This window comes from Scyliorhinus canicula, chromosome 11 (assembly GCF_902713615.1).
Source record: "Scyliorhinus canicula chromosome 11, sScyCan1.1, whole genome shotgun sequence".
Taxonomy (NCBI): Eukaryota; Metazoa; Chordata; class Chondrichthyes; order Carcharhiniformes; family Scyliorhinidae; genus Scyliorhinus; species Scyliorhinus canicula.
In genome coordinates, this window is record NC_052156.1 from 103627389 (window position 1) to 103647292 (window position 19904).

Below are 19904 nucleotides of genomic sequence, written 5' to 3' on the forward strand. Positions count from 1 at the left end.
GCAAAAACATTGCACTTAATGTTACCTGACAAAATGCAAAAAGATGAGGTAATTATGGCAGTGGCGAAGCATTTAAAGTTGCCTGAGATACAGTTTCACTCATTGGAAATGGCAAAAATTCAGTTGCAAATTAAACAAATGGAACATAAGAAAGAATTAAAGCAGCTTGAATACGATAGAGAGGAAAAAGAAAGAGAGAGAACGAGAGAGAGGAAAAAGAAAAGGCGAGAAAAGAAAGAGCCCAAACAGAACAAAAAGAACGCGAAAGGGAGATACAGATTGGGGGGAAAAGATAAAGAGAGAGACTTTGAACATCAGAAAATGGCCATGAAACATGACAGTCACTTAAAATTGGCAGATCTACAGGGAAACGTACAGTTGGATGATAGTGATGAGGATAGTGAGAAAGAGCATCAAAGTCGAAGGCTCAGTGGGAATCTATTTAAATATGTCGGAGCATTGCCAAGGCTTGGCGAGAAGGAGGTAGAAGCCTTTTTCATTTTATTTGAGAAGGTAGCTAAACAAATTAAATGGCCACAGGACATGTATTACTGATTCAAACAAAGCTGATAGGTAGGGCTAGTGAAGTGGTTGCCTCACTACCGGAGGAGGTATCTGGGACGTATGAGGAGGTGAAAAAAACCATCTGAGGTGCATATGAACCTCAAGGCTTAGAAGGTTCAGAAATTTAAGGAAAGAATTTGGTCAAACATACATGGAGTTTGAAAGGCTCAAACAGAGTAATTTTGATAGGTGGATAAGGGCTTTGAAAATAGACCAAACGTCTGAAGCTCTGAGAAATTATACTTTTGGGGAGTTTTAAAATTCAGTACCTGATGTAGTGAGAACTCATGTGGAAGAGCAGAGGGTTAAAACTGCAAGATTAACAGCAGAAATGGCAGATGATTTTGAATTAGTTCACAAAGCTTGCTTTCCGACATCAGATTCAGCCTGTGAGGGATAGAAACTGGGGACATGAGAAATACTCAAGTGCTAAAAGTAAAGGTGATCTGATGGGAGATGATAAGGAGTGTACCTCCAGACTTTTTAAAAAGAAATCCAGGAGGGTGAAAGAGACATGAAAAATTTCATATGTTTTCACTGTAATAAACTAGGCCATGTAAAGTCAGTGTTAGTAGTTGAAGAAAAGGGCTGGAAAGGCTGACGTGGGAAAACAAGATAAGATAAGTGGGGTTTGTTAAAGTGGTAAAGGAAAGCCCAAATGAAGCAAAGCAGGTGCAAAAGATTGTACAGCCTGATCAAGAGGTGATCAATAAGAAGGTGCCAGATCTCTTGAAAGAATTTACTTGTCTGGGTAAAGTTTACTCATGTGTATCAGGAGGAGCAGGTAAAGAAGTCACAATTTTAAGAGATACGGGAGCTAGTCAATCTTTAATGGTAAAAGATGAGTTATGTAGTTTGGGAAGAACGTTGCCAGAAAAGGTGGTAATATGTGGAATTCAGGATGAGAGGAGTAGTGTTCCATTATATAAGGTAAGGTTGGAAAGTCCAGTGAAGAGTGGTGAAGTGGTAGTAGGAGTAATAGAGAAACTATCTTGTCCAGGAATACAGTTTATCTTGGGTAATGATATAGCTGGATCACAGGTGGGAGTGATGCCTACGGTGGTTGATAAGCCAGTGGAAAATCAGACAACTGAAGTGTTTAAGGACGAATATCCTGGGATTTTTCCGGATTGTGTAGTAACAAGGTCGCGAAGTCACAGGTGAAGACAAGAGGATAAATCAAAGAGTAAAGATGAAGTGGAAGTGCAATTATCAGAAATAATTTTTGATCAGATGGTTGAAAAAGAACAAGAACAGGTGGAGGATGAGGAGGATATTTTAAGTTCAGGAAAATTGGCAGTTACAACAGAAAGATGTAGAAATAAAACGGATGTATCAGAAAGCAGACACTGAAGAGGAATCTGAGTGTATACCAGAGTGTTATTACTGTAAAAGTGATGTTTTGAGGAGAAAATGGAGACCTTTACATATGCAGGAGGATGAAAAGTGGGTAGAAGTTCATCAAGTAGTATTGCCGGTAGGGTATAGAAAGGAGGTGTTACGGTACCAGTGGAAGGTCATTTGGGAATAAGGAAAACTCAAGCTAAAATCCAGAAATATTTTTATTGGCCTGGACTACATAAAGATGTAGTTAAATTTTGTCAATCATGTCACATATGTCAAGTGATAAAGAAACCTCAAGCAGTGATAAAACCAGTGCCCTTAATACCCATTCCAGCATTTGTGGAACCTTTTAAAAGGGTCCTAATTGATTGCGTAGGACCGCTTCCTAAAACGAAAAGTGGGAATCAATATCTTTTGATGATAATGGATGTGCCTACTAGGTTTCCGGAGGCCATTCCAGTACGTAATATTACAGCTAAAAAGATTGTGGCGGAGTTACTTAAATTCTTTACTAGATATGGACTACCCACAGAAATACAATCGGATCAAGGGTAAAATTTTACCTCCAGGTTATTCAAAGAAGTTTGGAATAGCTTAGGAATAAAACAATTTAAATCAACTGTGTACTATCCAGAATCGCAGGCAGCGTTAGAAAGTTGGCATCAGACATTAAAGACAATGTTGGGGGCTTATTGTCAAGATTATCCAGAGGATTGGGATGAAGGAATTCCATTCGTACTGTTTGCAATTAGGGTTGCACCTCATGAGTCAACCAAATTTAGTTCTTTTGAACTAATTTTTGGTCATGAGGTAAGTTAAATTGGTGCGTGAGAAATCGGAAACTACATTCTTCGTTTACGTGTCAAATTTTAGGGAATGATTAAATAGAGCAGGTGAATTGGCTCGACAACATTTAAAAGTTGCACAAAATGTGATGAAACGGCTAGCGGACAAGAAATCCAAAGTTCGTAGTTTTGCCAGTGGAGGTAAAGATTTGCTGTTTTTACTAGTGGTAGGTAAACCTTTAAAAGCTAGGTTTTGTGGACCGTATTGGATTGAAAGGAAATTAAGTGAGGTGAATTATGTGGGGAAAAACACCAGATAGACGGAAGACTCACCGAGTGTGTCATGTGAATATGCTTAAAAGGTACTTTGCAAGGGAAGGAGAGAAAAATGAGGTTTTAATGATTCTAACTCAAAGCGATGAACCAAATCCAGATGACTGTGAATTTGACATTCCTCAAATTAAATTGGAAAATGAGGATGTTCTTCAAAATTGGGATCAATTGTTGAGTTACCTTCCAGAGGAAAAACGGACTGACTTGAGATAGTTATTGATGTCACATGGGCAAATTTGTGGGGATACATTGGGAAGTACTAAAATGGCTATACATTTATTTATTTATTTATTTGGAGTACCCAATTATTTTTTTCCAATTAAAGGGCAATTTAACGTGGCCAATCCACCTAACCTGCACATCTTTGGGTTGTGGGGAGATTTCAGCTTTTGTGACTCCAGATGGTGTATACCAATTCAAAGTTATGCCATTTGGCATGAAAAACGTCCCAGCCACATTTCAACGGTTAACTAACAAAGTTGTTTCAGGATTACCCAATTGTGCGATATACATCGACCATCTGGTAATTTTCAGCCAGACGTGGACAGAACATTTAAAACATCTGATGGAGTTATTCGATCGACTTCAAGAGATGGGTTTGGTGATAAACTTAGCTAAAAGTCAATTTGGAAAAGCCCAAGTCAGTTTCCTTGGCCATATAATCGGACAGGGTCGAATTGTCACACGGGATGTGAAACCAACAGTTATTGAGGAGTTTTCAATACCCTCGAGACAAAGGGAAATAATGCGATTTCTTGGCATGAGAGGATTTGATTGAACATTTGTGCAAAGGTTTTGTAGCGTGATTGCTCCACTGATGGACTTGCTGAAGAAACGTCGAAAATTTCAATGGCCAGCGGACTTTCAACAGGCATTTGACTGCCTGAAAGCTGAGATAACCAATGCTCCTGTGTTGGAGAATTACAAGGGACTCTGTGATCAGATTGAACTAAAGTATCTGACTTTAAAGAGAAATGCCAAGGTGTAGAGAAATGGACGGATCGTGCAAAGACCTTCTTGTTCAAAGAGACTCAACCAAGAAGGATTTCAGTTGGAGGAAGAAAAACGAAAAAAATGGACTATATTGTTGTACCTGTTTGCATGTGTTTTTTTTAAATGAGGAAGTATATTTACTGTGTGCATTTCTTTTTTTTTATAAATTTAGTGTACCCAATCATTTTTCCAATTAAGGGGCAATTTAGAGTGGCCAATCCACCTAGCTTGCACATATTTGGGTTGTGGGGGCGAAACCCACGCAAACAAGGGGAGAATGTGCAAACTCCACACGGACAGTGACCCAGAGCCGGGATCGAACCTGGGACCTCAGTGCTAACCCACTGCGCCACCGTGCTGCCCTACTGTGTGTAGGATAGTGAAAAATGAAACCATCTTGAAGTTGATGGTTTATTTTATTTTCTTGGGCAGAAGTGTCATGTGAGAGTACCATTAAGAAATGGGTGTGTATGTAAATATCTGTAGTGAGAGTACCTTTGAGAAATGGATGTTTATTACTGCAGTGATGTCAGAGTGGGTGAACTCCATGCTACACTTTGGAGTTCTCTTAACCCTGGCACATCACAGCAAAGGATGGGCCAGGCACTCACTGCTTTCAGAATAATAAAGCATTTCTTTCACTGAAGTAAGCAGGAGAGAGAGAATGAGCATTCCTTTTACTTCCCAAGATCTAAACGCTTATGCTCAGTTCTCTCAGAAGACATCACAAAGGAACCAATCACTGACTGCTGTCAGGCAAAAGTGTGCCTGGTCAACCTATCAGTTGCCAGCCAACTAATTGATCCAACTCCCTCCAAACCTGGCTTCTACATCCATTTAGCCGAGGAGCCTGGCTAAAAACAAAACCTGGGAACACAGTGTCCTAACAAGGTGGGGTGATGGGGTTATAGGGATAGGGTGAGTGCTCTTTCAGAGGGTCATGGTAGGCTCAATGGGCCGAATGGCCTCCTGCACTGTAGCAATTCTAAGCTGGCTGCTTCAACCTTGAATTTTCTGCTTAAAGGCACATTCCGATTTTGGGTCCACGGACCAAAATAATAGAAATAACAAAATAAATGGGTACAAAGCAAATAAACAGGAAGGATTCTTAAAGTATACATAAAATGTATGACCAAGCAGTATTCTAATAAGATCCATCTATTTAAATCACATAGCTTTGCCCATTAATGCGAATGACCCACTTTACAAATTAACAGTCAGTAACAAAACTGACAACCATTTCCTTGCAGGATTTATGCATGTATTTTATTACAATTAATAGCACTCAACAGTACTTGGGGTGGCGCAGTGGTTAGCACTGCTGCCCCACAGCAAAAGGGATCCGGGTTCAATTCCGGCCTCGGGTGACTGTCAGTGTGGAGCTTGCATTTCTTCCCGGTGCTCCGGTTTCCTCCCATAGCCCAAAGATGTGCCTGTTAGGTGGATTGGCCATGCTAAATTGCCCCTCAGGTGGGGTTATGGGAATAGGGTCTAGGTAGGGTACTGTTTCCAAGGTCGGTCCAGACTTGAATGGCTGAATGGCCTCCTGCACCGTAGAGATTCTATTCTACGATTTTAAGAAAAAAAGTGAGATTTAAGCACATGCGGCTTCCTTCAGGTTCAGGTGATGATAAGAGCGGGTGTCAGTTGAGGAGGCTGGGCTGGTTCAGCTGTCATCAACTTTGAGCACCTTCCTGTCTCACATTCTCCAATCGGTGCTGTCTGTCACTGTGTCTCCCTCTGGCTCACCAGAGAGTGGGTTGTCTTTGGCTCGCACTTTCTTCTCCAAAGAATGGGAAAAGCTAACACCTGGCCCCTCTCAATTCTGTGATCAGAATTGGTAAAGTTGGCTGTTGATTAAAGTGATCTCCTTGACTGGGAAAAAAACTCTTGTGTATCCTTCTGGCACCTATGGTGCTAGTTCAGCTAAGTCCATGGTGGGTGTTTTGAATAAAAACCTATTTCAGCAACATTGTACAAACTGCTTTGGAATGTATTCAATTATGTTCTATTTCCTTAAAACTAAGTTAACATACAAAATTCAGCAGCTTAAGGGTGGTGAGTGTAGTATTCAACATGGGTCCAAAGCTGACTCATTTTCTAAATGGCATGTGCTTCTCTGACACTTGCAGAATCTTGCTTCATAATAGCATAATTAAAATTGAACCAGAATCCCTTCTCAGCCAAATGGTCGAAAGTTTCAAAATGTTAAATCCAGCATTTAAAAAAAAAACGTTTGTGTGGACTTTTGTCAGTGGGAGTAATACTGTAGTTGGAAAATGGGTTTATGGAGGCAATTCCAGAGCTTCAAGCCTCAGCAGCTGAAGGAATAATGGAGCAATTAACATTGGGGGGGGGGGGGGGGGGGGGGAGGAGAAGAAGAAGAAGAAGAAGAAGAGAGAGAGACACATGAGGCCTGAATTTAAGGAGTGCAGAGAATTTGGAGGAATTACGAGAGGGGGAGGAACAAGATCAGGGGAAGACTACGATGACATTTTGAAAATGGATATGCTTAACTGGGTGCCAATGTAAGTCAGTGATCACTGGTTAAAAAGTGAACAGGACTGCAGGCAGCAGAGTTTTGGGTGAGCTTCAGTTTATGTAGGGTGGAAGATGGATGGCTGGCAGGGGAGCATAGAACGATGTGGATGACGTTTCTGTGGCAAATGAGTCAGGGGCAGGTGGACATAGTAGCCTTGGTGGTGGGGCAGGAATGTGAGTAGGAGCTCATCTGAGGGTCAGATTCAACACCTTTGTTGCAAATAGTCTGGTTCAGCCCCCTGACAATTGACAGGGAAAGTGATGGAGTTGTTGACTAGCAAACTGGTTTGGAGCCAAAATGAAAGACATTAGCTTTGGTCTTGGATGGTAATTTCTGCTCATTCCATAGTGGTTGTTGGACAAGCAGTGTAACACATCAGTGACAGCTAAGCACGGTACCATAGTGGTTAGCACAACTGCTTCACAGCTCCAGGGTCCCAGCTTCGATTCCCGGCTTGGGTCACTGTCTGTGTGGAGTCTGCACGTTCTCCCCGTGTGTGCGTGGGTTTCCTCCGGGTGCTCCGGTTTCCTCCCACAGTCAAAAGATGTGCAGGTTAGGTGGATTGGCCATGATAAATTGCCCTTATTGTCCAAAATTGCCCTTAGTGTTGGGTGGGTTTACTGGGTTATGGGGTGGAGGTGTGTACCTGGGTAGTGTGCTCTTTCCAAGACCCGGTGCAGACACGATGGGCCGAATGGCCTCCTTCTGCACTGTAAATTCTGATTCTAAGCCACTTATTTAGTGGTTCATAAGCCTTCGGTCTTAAGTGAGTTTCTCTTTGTTCATTCACATGATGTGAATGTTACTGCCATGGCCAGCATTTGTTGCCCATCCCTAATCACCCCTGAGAAGGTGGTGGTTAGCCAACACCATGAGTTGCTGCAATCTATATGCTGAATAGTATTGTCCCAGGATTTTGATCCAGCAACGATGTAAGAAACAGTGATATATTTCCATGTCAGGGTGGTGTGTGGTTTGGAAGTGGTACTGCCCTTGTTCTTCTAGACGTTAGAGGTTGCAGATTTAGGATGTGCTGCATAAGTAGCTTTAGCCACAGCAAGTTACTGCATTGCATCTCATAGACGCAATGCACCGCAGCCATGGTGCACCAGCGGTGGAAGGGGAGTGAACGTTTAACAACAGATTGTGTATTGCTGAGTACTCGGGGCTAGGACAGACAAACAAATGCAAAATTTCAAACAGAGCAACCAACCATTTATACTGCATGAAAAAAGGGCACTGATTGGTTGAGCAGGGCAGTTGCCATGGAACATGCCTCTCCTCCCCCACCCTGCCAAGTGCTTTGTTTATTCAAAAAAGATGCCATATCTGGACATATTCTTTTTACCTGCATACGAGTATATGCAACTACTTGTGAGTCCATCTGATAATCTCAAATTGGTTGTTGGCGTCACTCTGATTTTATTGTCACATGTACCGAAGTACAGTGGAAAGTATTTTTCTGCGGACAAGGGAACGTACACAGTACGTTCACAGTAGACAAAAAGAATAATCGACGAAGTACATTGACATCGACAACTCTTGGCACAATTGGGATTGTTCAGCAAGTGTTACCCAATCATGGAATCGCATCTAACGTTTGGCATTATGTTCTGCGTTTTGCAAGCATGTGTTTGTTGGGAAATTTCAGTACTGTGCCTGTTGTGAACAGTTGAAAGGATGTGCTGTTTGATACGACATGCCAGTCATTGGGACATTCGGCCTCAAAACAAACTCCTAAAAAGAGTCCCAAAAAATACCAAGACTCAAGTGCACATTATCTGGAAACTAGCAGAGGATCCAATCCAAGCACTCTTCGTACTGCTAGCCTTGGTCTTGTTTACCCTTCAGTAGAATATTGTTTTCCTCCATGAATGCAGAGAGCAGCCACACAAAATGCTTAGGCACTGTCTTCAGTGCAACAATGCAGATAATCAGTACATTGAAATCAATATCCTGTACAATGCCTCCCAGTCCTGTTTAATATCCCTCCTCCTGACGGCGCAGAAAGCAAAAACTCAAAAGTGTTAGATTGCATTGAAAGCAGTCCAGGACTGCTAATTCACAAAGACCTTCAGAAGCTATTGAATGTGCGACTGAATTCACACAGCTATTTGGAGCTCTGAAAATTGTTTTGGGTATTTCAAGTTTTGACCAAAATGACAAATGACACAACCTATGGGGTGACACCAACAAAGATCTGGTGAGTGTTGCGAAGACAGTAGAGCCTGCTGGGTTCCTTCAAATCATGATCTGTACTTGAGGATCATGCAAGGACATCACACCTCCTACCAGCATGCAACAGGTCACCTGGATCAGGCTGGTCATCAATCACATTGTGAATGAATGTGATAAAAATTTACTGCAGGATTCCAAACAGTCTGCCTAACATCACAATGACGTGACTTGGCTTGGACTTCTAAAGTTGCAAGATGCCATCTGCAAGAAGAAGATTTGAAGAGCAAAGAGAGTTTGTCCTGGTTCCTGGCAAATTTATGCCTCAATCAATATCAGTAAAAACAGATTATCTAGTTTTATCTCATTGCGTTGTGGGATCTTGCTGTCTTGTTTCCTACTTTACAACTGTGACTAAAGTATTTCATTGATTGTAATATACTTAGAATGTTCCTGAAGGCCCTATTTAAATGCAAGCATTTCCATATGTTTTGGAATGCTCAATGAGACAAAGTTTCCTTGCTTTTGGATATTACTATTGTTTAATTTTTCTTGCCTGAAACTCTTAGTATAAATCAAGTAGTTACTTAAGAGTTGAAGTAGAGGAATCCTTTTGAAATGAAATCTGTTCAGGGCCTCACCCCTCCCTAGAGGTAACTACCGTTAGCCCTACTACATTGGATGCATCCTATGCGCGAGCATGTTCTCTCTTTTACTCAGACACCCTCTGCCGTTGTCTTCTGCAGTGGCAGAGCCTTTAGCTGCCTCAACATAATCTCTAGAATGTGCTCCCTAAATACTTTTGCGTTGCTACCCTCTTTCCCTTCCTTTAAAGGACACTTTTCTTTCAATAAATTTAGAGTGTCAAATTATTATTTTTACAATCAAGGGGCAATTTAGCATGGCCAATCCATTTATCCTGCACATCTTTTTGGGTTGTGGGGGTGAGACCCGCACAGACATGGGGAGAATGTGCAAACTCCACGCGGACAGTGATCCGGGGCCTGGATCGAACCCGAGTCCTCAGCAGAGTGAGGCAGCAGTGCTAACCACTGCGCCACCATTCTGCCCAAAAGACACCTTTATATGACCATGTTTTTTGATCAATTCCCTCTACCTACGTTTGACATCAGTTTAGAACATAGAACATAGACATTACAGCGCAGTACGGGCCCTTCGGCCCTCGATGTTGCGCCGACCTGTGAAACCATCTGAAGCCTATCTGACCTACACTATTCCATTTTCATCCATATGTCTATCCAGTGACCACTTAAATGCCCTTAAAGTTGGCGAGTCTGCTACTGTTGCAGGCAGGGCGTTCCACACCCCTACTACTTTGAGTGAAGAAACTGCCTCTGACATCTGTCCTATATCTACCACCCCTCAATTTAAAGCTGTGTCCTCTAGTGTTTGTCATCCCCATCCGAGGAAAAAGACTCTCACTGTCCACCCTATCTAACCCTCTGACTATCTTATATGTCTCTATTAAGTCACCTCTCAGCCTTCTTCTCTCTAACGAAAACAACTTCAAGTCCCTGAGCCTTTCCTCATAAGACCTTCCCTCCATACCAGGCAACATCCTAGTAAATCTCCTCTGAACCCTTTCCAAAGCTTTCCAAAAACTCAAAAGTGTTAGATTGCATTGAAAGCAGTCCAGGACTGCTAATTCACAAAGACCTTCAGAAGCTATTGAATGTGCGACTGAATTCACACAGCTATTTGGAGCTCTGAAAATTGTTTTGGGTATTTCAAGTTTTGACCAAAATGACAAATGACACAACCTATGGGGTGACACCAACAAAGATCTGGTGAGTGTTGCGAAGACAGTAGAGCCTGCTGGGTTCCTTCAAATCATGATCTGTACTTGAGGATCATGCAAGGACATCACACCTCCTACCAGCATGCAACAGGTCACCTGGATCAGGCTGGTCATCAATCACATTGTGAATGAATGTGATAAAAATTTACTGCAGGATTCCAAACAGTCTGCCTAACATCACAATGACGTGACTTGGCTTGGACTTCTAAAGTTGCAAGATGCCATCTGCAAGAAGAAGATTTGAAGAGCAAAGAGAGTTTGTCCTGGTTCCTGGCAAATTTATGCCTCAATCAATATCAGTAAAAACAGATTATCTAGTTTTATCTCATTGCGTTGTGGGATCTTGCTGTCTTGTTTCCTACTTTACAACTGTGACTAAAGTATTTCATTGATTGTAATATACTTAGAATGTTCCTGAAGGCCCTATTTAAATGCAAGCATTTCCATATGTTTTGGAATGCTCAATGAGACAAAGTTTCCTTGCTTTTGGATATTACTATTGTTTAATTTTTCTTGCCTGAAACTCTTAGTATAAATCAAGTAGTTACTTAAGAGTTGAAGTAGAGGAATCCTTTTGAAATGAAATCTGTTCAGGGCCTCACCCCTCCCTAGAGGTAACTACCGTTAGCCCTACTACATTGGATGCATCCTATGCGCGAGCATGTTCTCTCTTTTACTCAGACACCCTCTGCCGTTGTCTTCTGCAGTGGCAGAGCCTTTAGCTGCCTCAACATAATCTCTAGAATGTGCTCCCTAAATACTTTTGCGTTGCTACCCTCTTTCCCTTCCTTTAAAGGACACTTTTCTTTCAATAAATTTAGAGTGTCAAATTATTATTTTTACAATCAAGGGGCAATTTAGCATGGCCAATCCATTTATCCTGCACATCTTTTTGGGTTGTGGGGGTGAGACCCGCACAGACATGGGGAGAATGTGCAAACTCCACGCGGACAGTGATCCGGGGCCTGGATCGAACCCGAGTCCTCAGCAGAGTGAGGCAGCAGTGCTAACCACTGCGCCACCATTCTGCCCAAAAGACACCTTTATATGACCATGTTTTTTGATCAATTCCCTCTACCTACGTTTTGACATCAGTTTAGAACATAGAACATAGACATTACAGCGCAGTACGGGCCCTTCGGCCCTCGATGTTGCGCCGACCTGTGAAACCATCTGAAGCCTATCTGACCTACACTATTCCATTTTCATCCATATGTCTATCCAGTGACCACTTAAATGCCCTTAAAGTTGGCGAGTCTGCTACTGTTGCAGGCAGGGCGTTCCACACCCCTACTACTTTGAGTGAAGAAACTGCCTCTGACATCTGTCCTATATCTACCACCCCTCAATTTAAAGCTGTGTCCTCTAGTGTTTGTCATCCCCATCCGAGGAAAAAGACTCTCACTGTCCACCCTATCTAACCCTCTGACTATCTTATATGTCTCTATTAAGTCACCTCTCAGCCTTCTTCTCTCTAACGAAAACAACTTCAAGTCCCTGAGCCTTTCCTCATAAGACCTTCCCTCCATACCAGGCAACATCCTAGTAAATCTCCTCTGAACCCTTTCCAAAGCTTCCACATCCTTCCTATAATGTGGTGACCAGAACTGCACGCAGTACTCCAGGAGCGGCCGCACCAGAGTTATGTACAGCTGCAGCATGACCTCGTGGCTCCGAAACTCAATCCCCCTGCTGATAAAGGCTAGCACACCATATGCCTTCTTAACAGCCCTATTAACCTGGGTGGCAACTTTCAGGGATTCATGTACCTGGATGCTGAGATCCCTCTGTTCATCTACACTACCAAGAATCTTGCCATTAGCCCGGTACTCTGCATTCATGTTACTCCTTCCAAAGTGAACCACCTCACACTTTTCCGCATTAAACTCCATCTGCCACTTCTCAGCCCAGCTCTGCAGCTTATCTATGTCCCTCCGTAACCTATAACATCCTTCAGCACTATCCACAACTCCACCGACCTTCATGTCATCTGCAAGTTTACTAACCCATCCTTCTGCACCCCCTTCCAGGTCATTTATAAAAATGACAAACAGCAGTGGCCCCAAAACAGATCCTTGCGGTACACCACTAGTAACTGAACTCCAGGATGAACATTTGCCATCAACCACCACCCTCTGTTTTCTTTCAGCTAGCCAATTACTGATCCAAACCGCTAAATCACCTTCAATCCCATACTTCCGTATTTTCTGCAATAGCCTGCCGTGGGGAACCTTATTAAACGCCTTACTGAAATCCATATATATATACACTTTTTGCTTTTGCTTCTGTAAGGTGCTTTGCAAAGATTTACTTCATTAATGTGCAAATTGTTTAGAGAGAGCCTTCCTGACAACTTAGAAGTGCACTACTGCAAAGAACAGAATTTCCCAGTATCCTGAAAAATTGGTTTGTCTTGGGGAATATCTGGATGCCAGTGTATTTAATCAACACATTCTTTTGCTGATTTTCTAGTCTGATTCCAGCGACGCTTGCGTTCAAATATTTGTTTGTGGTCCAGTGTACATGAATTATATTGCAGAATCAGTAAATTGGTTTTGACTATTTGTTAGGAAAACAAAGGCAGTTGAGGCAGTTGGCTAGCACTGCTGTCTCACGGTGCTGAGGACCCAGGTTCGATCCCGGCCCTGGGTCATTGTTCGTGTGGAGTTTACACATTCTCCCCGTGGTTGTGTGGGTCTCACCCCCACAACCCAAAGATGTGCAGGGTAGGTGGATTGGCCACGCTAAATTGCCATTTAATTGGGGGGGAAAATAGAATTGGGTACTCTTGAATTTATTAAATAACGGAAAACAAAGGCAGTTTTAAGGGATTTGTATTGGTAAACATTAGAAATAAGGTGTAGTTTTAAGTGTGTTTAATGTTTCTCTACCTGGAAAGGTTAAAACGTATAGCTGGATCCATACTGGACAAAGCTGTGTGGGGGTTGGTTTCACTTCCCACTGTGATTCTATTGTGCTAAGAGAGGGTTACGGCATGAAAAGTAAATAGAAGTCGTTGCTTAGCAACAGGAGGCCACTTTCCAGAGGGCAGGACTTTCCTTCATTCTTATTTTTTTTCCTTTTTTTAAATTTAGAGTACCCAATTCGTTTTTTCCAATTAAGGGGCAATTTAGCATGGCCAATCCACCTACCCTGAACATCTTTGGGTTGTGGGGGTGAAACCCATGCAAATACGGGGAGAATTTGCGAACTCCACACGGACAGTGACCCAGAGTTGGGATCAAACCTGGGACCTCGGTGCCACGAGGCAGCAGTGCTATGCACTATGCCACCGTGCTGCCCTCCTTCATTCTTAGTTTTAAATGGAAACCAGGGCTCTTGGAGGCAGGAGCTTGAGGAGTGAACACCTCCCAACTCTGCCAGAAGAAAGACTGGACAGGATGAGTGCTGGAAAGAGGCAGGTGTGATTTTTCTGAGGTTTGAACAAATTGAAGGGTAACTTTTTACATTTCTTAATGGTGTCATGCTGGACAGCTGGTTCATGATGCAGGGCGAGACCAACAGCACAGGTTCAATTCCCAGACTGCCTGAGCTTATTCGTGAAGGCCCCGCCTTCTCAAACTTGCTCCTCACCTGAGGTGTGGTGACCCTCAGGTTAAATCACCACCAGTCATTCCTCCCCCCTGAAAGGGGAAAGCAGCCCATAGTCATCTGGGACTATGGCGACTATGTTACATTGTCTGAGATTAGAAGTAACATGAAGTCATTCAATTACTGAATTTGATTTTTGCAGTCAGCAACATTTTGCTTTCTTTCTGACCGAACAAGAAAATGACTGCATTTCCTGTTGCTTAGTTTTGCATAATGAAAAATCTATTTCTTAAGGAAACTTACTGAAGAGTAATAAACCCATACAGATGTTTGCAGTTGGTGTTTATTTGTCTCTATTATGCTGTTGGTATTTGCCAAACTGCAATATGTTAGAAGTAAAGAAATTTGTTAGTTATGATCTGGAAAATCTGATTTCTGTTTAATGTGATTCTGAAACGATGGTGTAAAATGAGGCAGCACACAACCTGCTTTACTGACAATTGAATCATGGTAATTTTTTTATCTGACAGACAGATTATGGAAAAGCAATATGTTCTGAATTATTGGTGACAAGTTCCCACTTAAGGGAACTGAAATGACACTTGAGAAAATAGTTCTACAAAAAATTGAAATTATAAAATATTTTAATTCAAGGCCTGCAGCTTGAGTTGAGAGAAATTTAAGGCTAGTTGACTTTGAACTTGTGTGAGTGCATGATTTTGAATAAGTGAGCAAACCCTTTAATTGTACTTTACTGTTCTCCTTTTATATTGTAGTCAGAATATTTGTGTGCATGAGGTCAGAAGCGAACCAGAGGCTCGGGTGAGTACTGGAGAAGAGAACAATGCTGGATCCCAGAGGAAGCAAACACACTCCACATTGCCTCAAGTGGTAACTCCAACCCAGTGAATTTGTCTAGAGTAAAGCCAACAGGGGCAGATGATGTCTGACTTTCTCCCCCTGAGCTCTGTTAGCAAGTTTTAATTTACTCTCTCCCTCTCTGGGTGCGTCTTCAGAGCAGGAGTAGGCCGTGGGTACTTCACCTGCTTTTCCATTCATTAAGATAATGGCAGATCTAATTGTGGTCTCAACTGCACTTTCCAGTCTGCTTCCCATAATCCTTGACTCTGTTGTCTATTAAAAGCCTGTCTAACTGTGACCTGAATAAATTGAATGACCCAGCCTTCACTCCTTTCTGAGAGAACAAAATTCTCCTCATCTCCATCTTAACAGGGAGACATCTTATTCTGGAACATCCTCCTAGTATCCACCCTGTCAAGTCCCCTCAAGATCTTGTATGTTTCAATAAGATCACCTCTTATTCTTCTGAACTCCCAATAGGTATAGGCCCAACCAGTTCAACCTCCCTTAAGATAAACCCCTCATCCCAGTACTGAGTCAAGTGAATTTTCTCTGTACTGTTTAAAAAATTTTTAAAAACTTTTAGGGGACCCAATTCATTTCTTCCAATTAAGGGGCAATTTAGCATGGCCAATTTACCTACCCTGCACATCTTTGGGTTGTGGGGGTGAAACATTCACGGTAGAATGGTGGTTAGCACAATTGCTTCACAGCTCCAGGGTCCCGGGTTCGATCCCCGGCTTGGTTTGCTGTCTGTGCGGACTCTGCATGTTCTCCCCGTGTGAGCGTGGGTTTCCTCCGGGTGCTCCGGTTTCCTCCCACAGTCCAAAGACGTGCAGGTTAGGTGAATTGGCTATGCTAAATTGTCCTTGGTGTTCAAAATTGCCCTTAATGTTGGGTGGGGTTACTGGGTTATGGGGATAGAGTGGAGGTGTGGGCTTGAGTAGGGTGCTCTTTCAAAAAGCCGGTGCAGGCTTGATTGGCTGAATGGCCTCCTTCTGCACTGTAAATGCTATGTCTATGTCTAACACGGGGAGAATGTGCAAACTCCACACTGACGTAACCCAGAGCCGGGATCGAACCTGGGAGCTAGGTGCCGTGAGGCTGCAGTGCTAACCACTCCTCTCTCTACTGTTTCTAATGCAATTATTGTCATGAAGCACACTGATGTTATCATAGATCATAGAATTTACAGTGCAGAAGGAGGCCATTCAGCCCATCGAGTCTGCACCGGCCCTTGGAAAGATCACCGTACTCAAACCCATGCCTCCACCTATCCCAGTAACCCCACTTAACCATTTTGGACACTAAGGGCAATTAAGCATGGCCAATCCACCTAAACTGCACATCTTTGGACTGTGGGAGGAAACCGGAGCACCCGGAGGAAACCCACACAGACAGGGGGAGAACGTGCAGACTCCGCACAGACAGTGACCCAAGCGAGAATCGAATCTGGGACCCTGGAACTGCGAAGCAACTGTGCTATCGTGCTGCCCACGGTTATCTATGAGGGTATCCAAACTTGGAACACCGGTTCTTGGGGGTGTATAGTTTTGTTTTGGTGTGAGGAGACAAGGGGCAGCACGGTAGCATAGTGGTTAGCACAATTGCTGCACAGCTCCAGGGTCCCAGGTTTGATTCCGGCTTGGGTGACTGTCTGCGCAGAGTCTGCACATCCTCCCCGTGTGTGCGTGGGTTTCCTCCGGGTGCTCCGGCTTCCTCCCACAGTCCAAAGATGTGCAGGTTAGGTGGATTGGCCATGATAAATTGCCCTTAGTGTCCAAAATTGCCCTTAGTGTTGGGTTGGGTTACTGGGTTATGGGGATAGGGTGGAGGTGTGGGCATGGGTAGGGTGCTCTTTCCAGAGCTGGTGCAGACTCGATGGGCCGAATGGCCTCCTTCTGCAGTGTAAATTCTATGAAACAATCTATGAAAGTGAAACCCCAATGTGAATAAATACTTCGGTCATCGAGTAACAACTATTAAAGACTACTTATTAAAGTAAAGAAAAGAAAGGTACGCACAAACAGGGCAACTCTACCCTCGCACAATTTATGAATTACTAAACAGACAGTTTTTATAGAACTTATCCCATGTTACACAATATATCTACTATACCTGAACTCTGTAAAACTTCCCCTGTTCACCAAATATCATCCGAATTGAGTAACCAGCTATAGTTACCACAGAATACAGGGATGATATTCAAATCCGGGACCGTCTTTTTCCTTGACCAGCGAAGATATATTAAAACAGTTGTTACAAAGATTTTCTGCATTGCCTTGGCTCTATGACTTAGCTTGTTTGCTGGAAACCTGGCCTTCGGGCTTGGTGACTGGAGCCTTTCGTCTTTCTGAGACTGCTAGATGTTAACTGCCGCTCTTCCTTCTCAGGGTCTGGCCAATTAAAGCTTTGTTGCTCTTTGATTATGCCTTCTGTGTATTCGGCTGTCAGGCTCCTTTAGCATATATAGATCTCTGGGATCTTTCCAATTGTCTATAATCTGTCTCTCCTTCTAAGCTATTCACATTTGATGATTATCTGAACAGCTGCTTTAAACTCATCACTGGGAGCGATGCATATCAATCGTAGCTACACAGTACTCCAGATGTGGTATCACCTTTCTCGATAACATATGCCTTTCCACTCTCAGCTGTCCGTATGGATTCAGCACCTCTCCCCTCACTAAACTGGCCAGTAAGACAGAAGGTAGAATGATTCAGCATCTGGAATGTGGTTTGTAATTTATTGGGACAAACATGGTGATATTTATATGCTTTATTTGTCTCCCCTGTTTTAACTGTGGTTAAGACCTGTTATCATAATGGTATGTTGGCCTTCATTGCGAGAAGTTTCGAGTACAGAAGCAGGGATGTGTTGCTGCAATTATACAGGGCCTTGGTGAGGCCACACCTGGAGTATTGTGTGCAGTTTTGGTCTCCTTTTCTGAGGAAGGATGTTGCTCTCGTGGGAGTGCAGCAAAGGTTTACCAGACTCATGGCAGGAATGTCATACGAGGAGAGATTGACTAGGTTAGGATTGTTCTCGCCGGGATTCAGAAGAATAAGGGGGGAATCTCATCGAGATTTGTAAAATTCTAACAGGACTAGACAGGATAGATGCAGGAAAGATGTTCCCAATGGTGGGTGTGTCCAGAACCAGGGGTCACAGTCTGAGGATTCAGGGTAAATCATTTCGGACAGAGATGAGACATTTCTTCAGCCAAAGAGTGGTGAGCTATGGAATTCATTACCACAGGAAGTAGTTGATGCTAAAGCTTTGAATATATTCAAGAGGCAGCTGGATATAGCACTTGGGGAGAATGGGATCGAAGGCTATGGGGAGAAAGCAGGATTAGACTTTTGAGTTGGATGATCAGTCATGATAAATGGTGGAGCAGGCTCGAAGGGCCAAAATGCCTCCTCCTGCTCCTATCTTCTATGTATCTATGTCATAGTGCTAAGACTGAATAATCACGGGTAATAAACTTACAGCATATATGGAAGGAAAGCTTAAGTCAAAGTGCTGGGGAATTTTCCCATTGTGTAAGGGTTTTCAGATTCTAACAAAGTTTCCTTTGTTCCTTAACATAAAACTTAACATTTAATTTCCATAAGATTTGTATATTAATTTACATAGGATTTGTATATTAATTGTCAATTTCATGTTTCAATTCATAGTTTTCTGGTGAATAAGATAATTTACAAATGAAAATTAATAACCAGGTTCCAATTTTGAGACCGATGAATACACAATTAGCGCTAGTGATCCACAATGTTAGATTCTCATCAGACCTGTTGGCCAAATTAGAACCCATGTAAGTTGGTTGAGAGAGAGTCCTGGTCAGGCTAGAGTGCAGTACACAATGATGTTGCCCAGAGGTTGGTATTGGAACCATATAATAACCTGGACTTGGATGTACAGGGCATAATTTTAATGTTTGCTGATGGCAGGAAACTAACCTTGTTAGGATAGTAACAGACCGCAGAGGACAGAGGTGGATGGGTGAAATGGTCAGACACAACAGATGAAGTGTGAAATGGTGTATTTTTGAAGAAATACAGAAGAAATTCAGAAGAATGAATAGAGGAAATATAAACTAAATGGCACAATTTTAAAGAGCACATGGGAATAGCGAGACCTGGGGAAGTCCGCACACAAATCTTTGAAAGTGATAGGGCTGTTTTGAATTTTTTTTTAAATTGCGTATCCTCGACTTTATAAATAATGCGGTGGAGTACAAAAACAAGAAAGTTATGCTCAACCTTTGTCAAATACTGCTTAAACTCAACTGGAATTGGCAACACATTGGAAAGGATGGCAGGGCCCGGGGTGGAATAGATTTACTGCAATGGTATAATAATCTTTTATTGTCACAATTAGGCTTGCATTAACACTGCAATGAAGTTACTATGAAAAGCCCCTAGTCGCCACATTCTGGCGCCTGTCTGGATACACGGAGGGAGAATTCAGAATTCTCAGCCGGTACGGGAATTGAACCTGCACTGCTGGCCTTGTTCTGCATTACAGACCAGTTGTCTAGCCCACTGAGCCAAAGGTACCTGGGATCAGGGCCTTCAGTTATGTGGAGTAATTGCAGGCAGGAACTGTTCAGAGATTTCTTAGAGATATTCCAACTCATGATTTCGGTCAAATAAGTAGGGAGACGCTGCTTTCAATGGCATTGATTTAAGGCGATTGGCAAAATAACCAGAAGGATCTTTTTGCAGCGGATTGTTGTGAACTGGGACATACTGCCTGAAAGGGTAGTGGAAGCAAATTAATAGAAATTTGCATCAAAGAATTGGAAATGGTTAAAGGCAAAAATAATTACAGCACGATGGTGAGAGAACGGGGAGCGGGATTAATTAAATAGTTGCACAAAGAACCACCACGGGTACGGTAGGCTGAATGTTGTCCTTCTGTACAATATCAT

General features: G+C 42.7%; 1 protein-coding gene across 15 annotated transcripts in view; it reads left to right on the forward strand.

Annotated features, from left to right (window-relative positions):
• Positions 1-19904, forward strand: part of LOC119973238 (nuclear receptor subfamily 2 group C member 1-A-like) — a 164872-nt gene that overhangs the window by 11793 nt on the left and 133175 nt on the right. For 2 of the 15 annotated variants that reach the window (XM_038810931.1, XM_038810934.1), the window contains exon 2: positions 14884-14929. The exons of the other annotated variants lie outside the window; for them this stretch is intronic. The gene's annotated coding sequence lies outside the window, so the exon portion shown is untranslated. The remainder of the gene's footprint in view (positions 1-14883; positions 14930-19904) is intronic. 15 annotated transcript variants of the gene reach the window in all.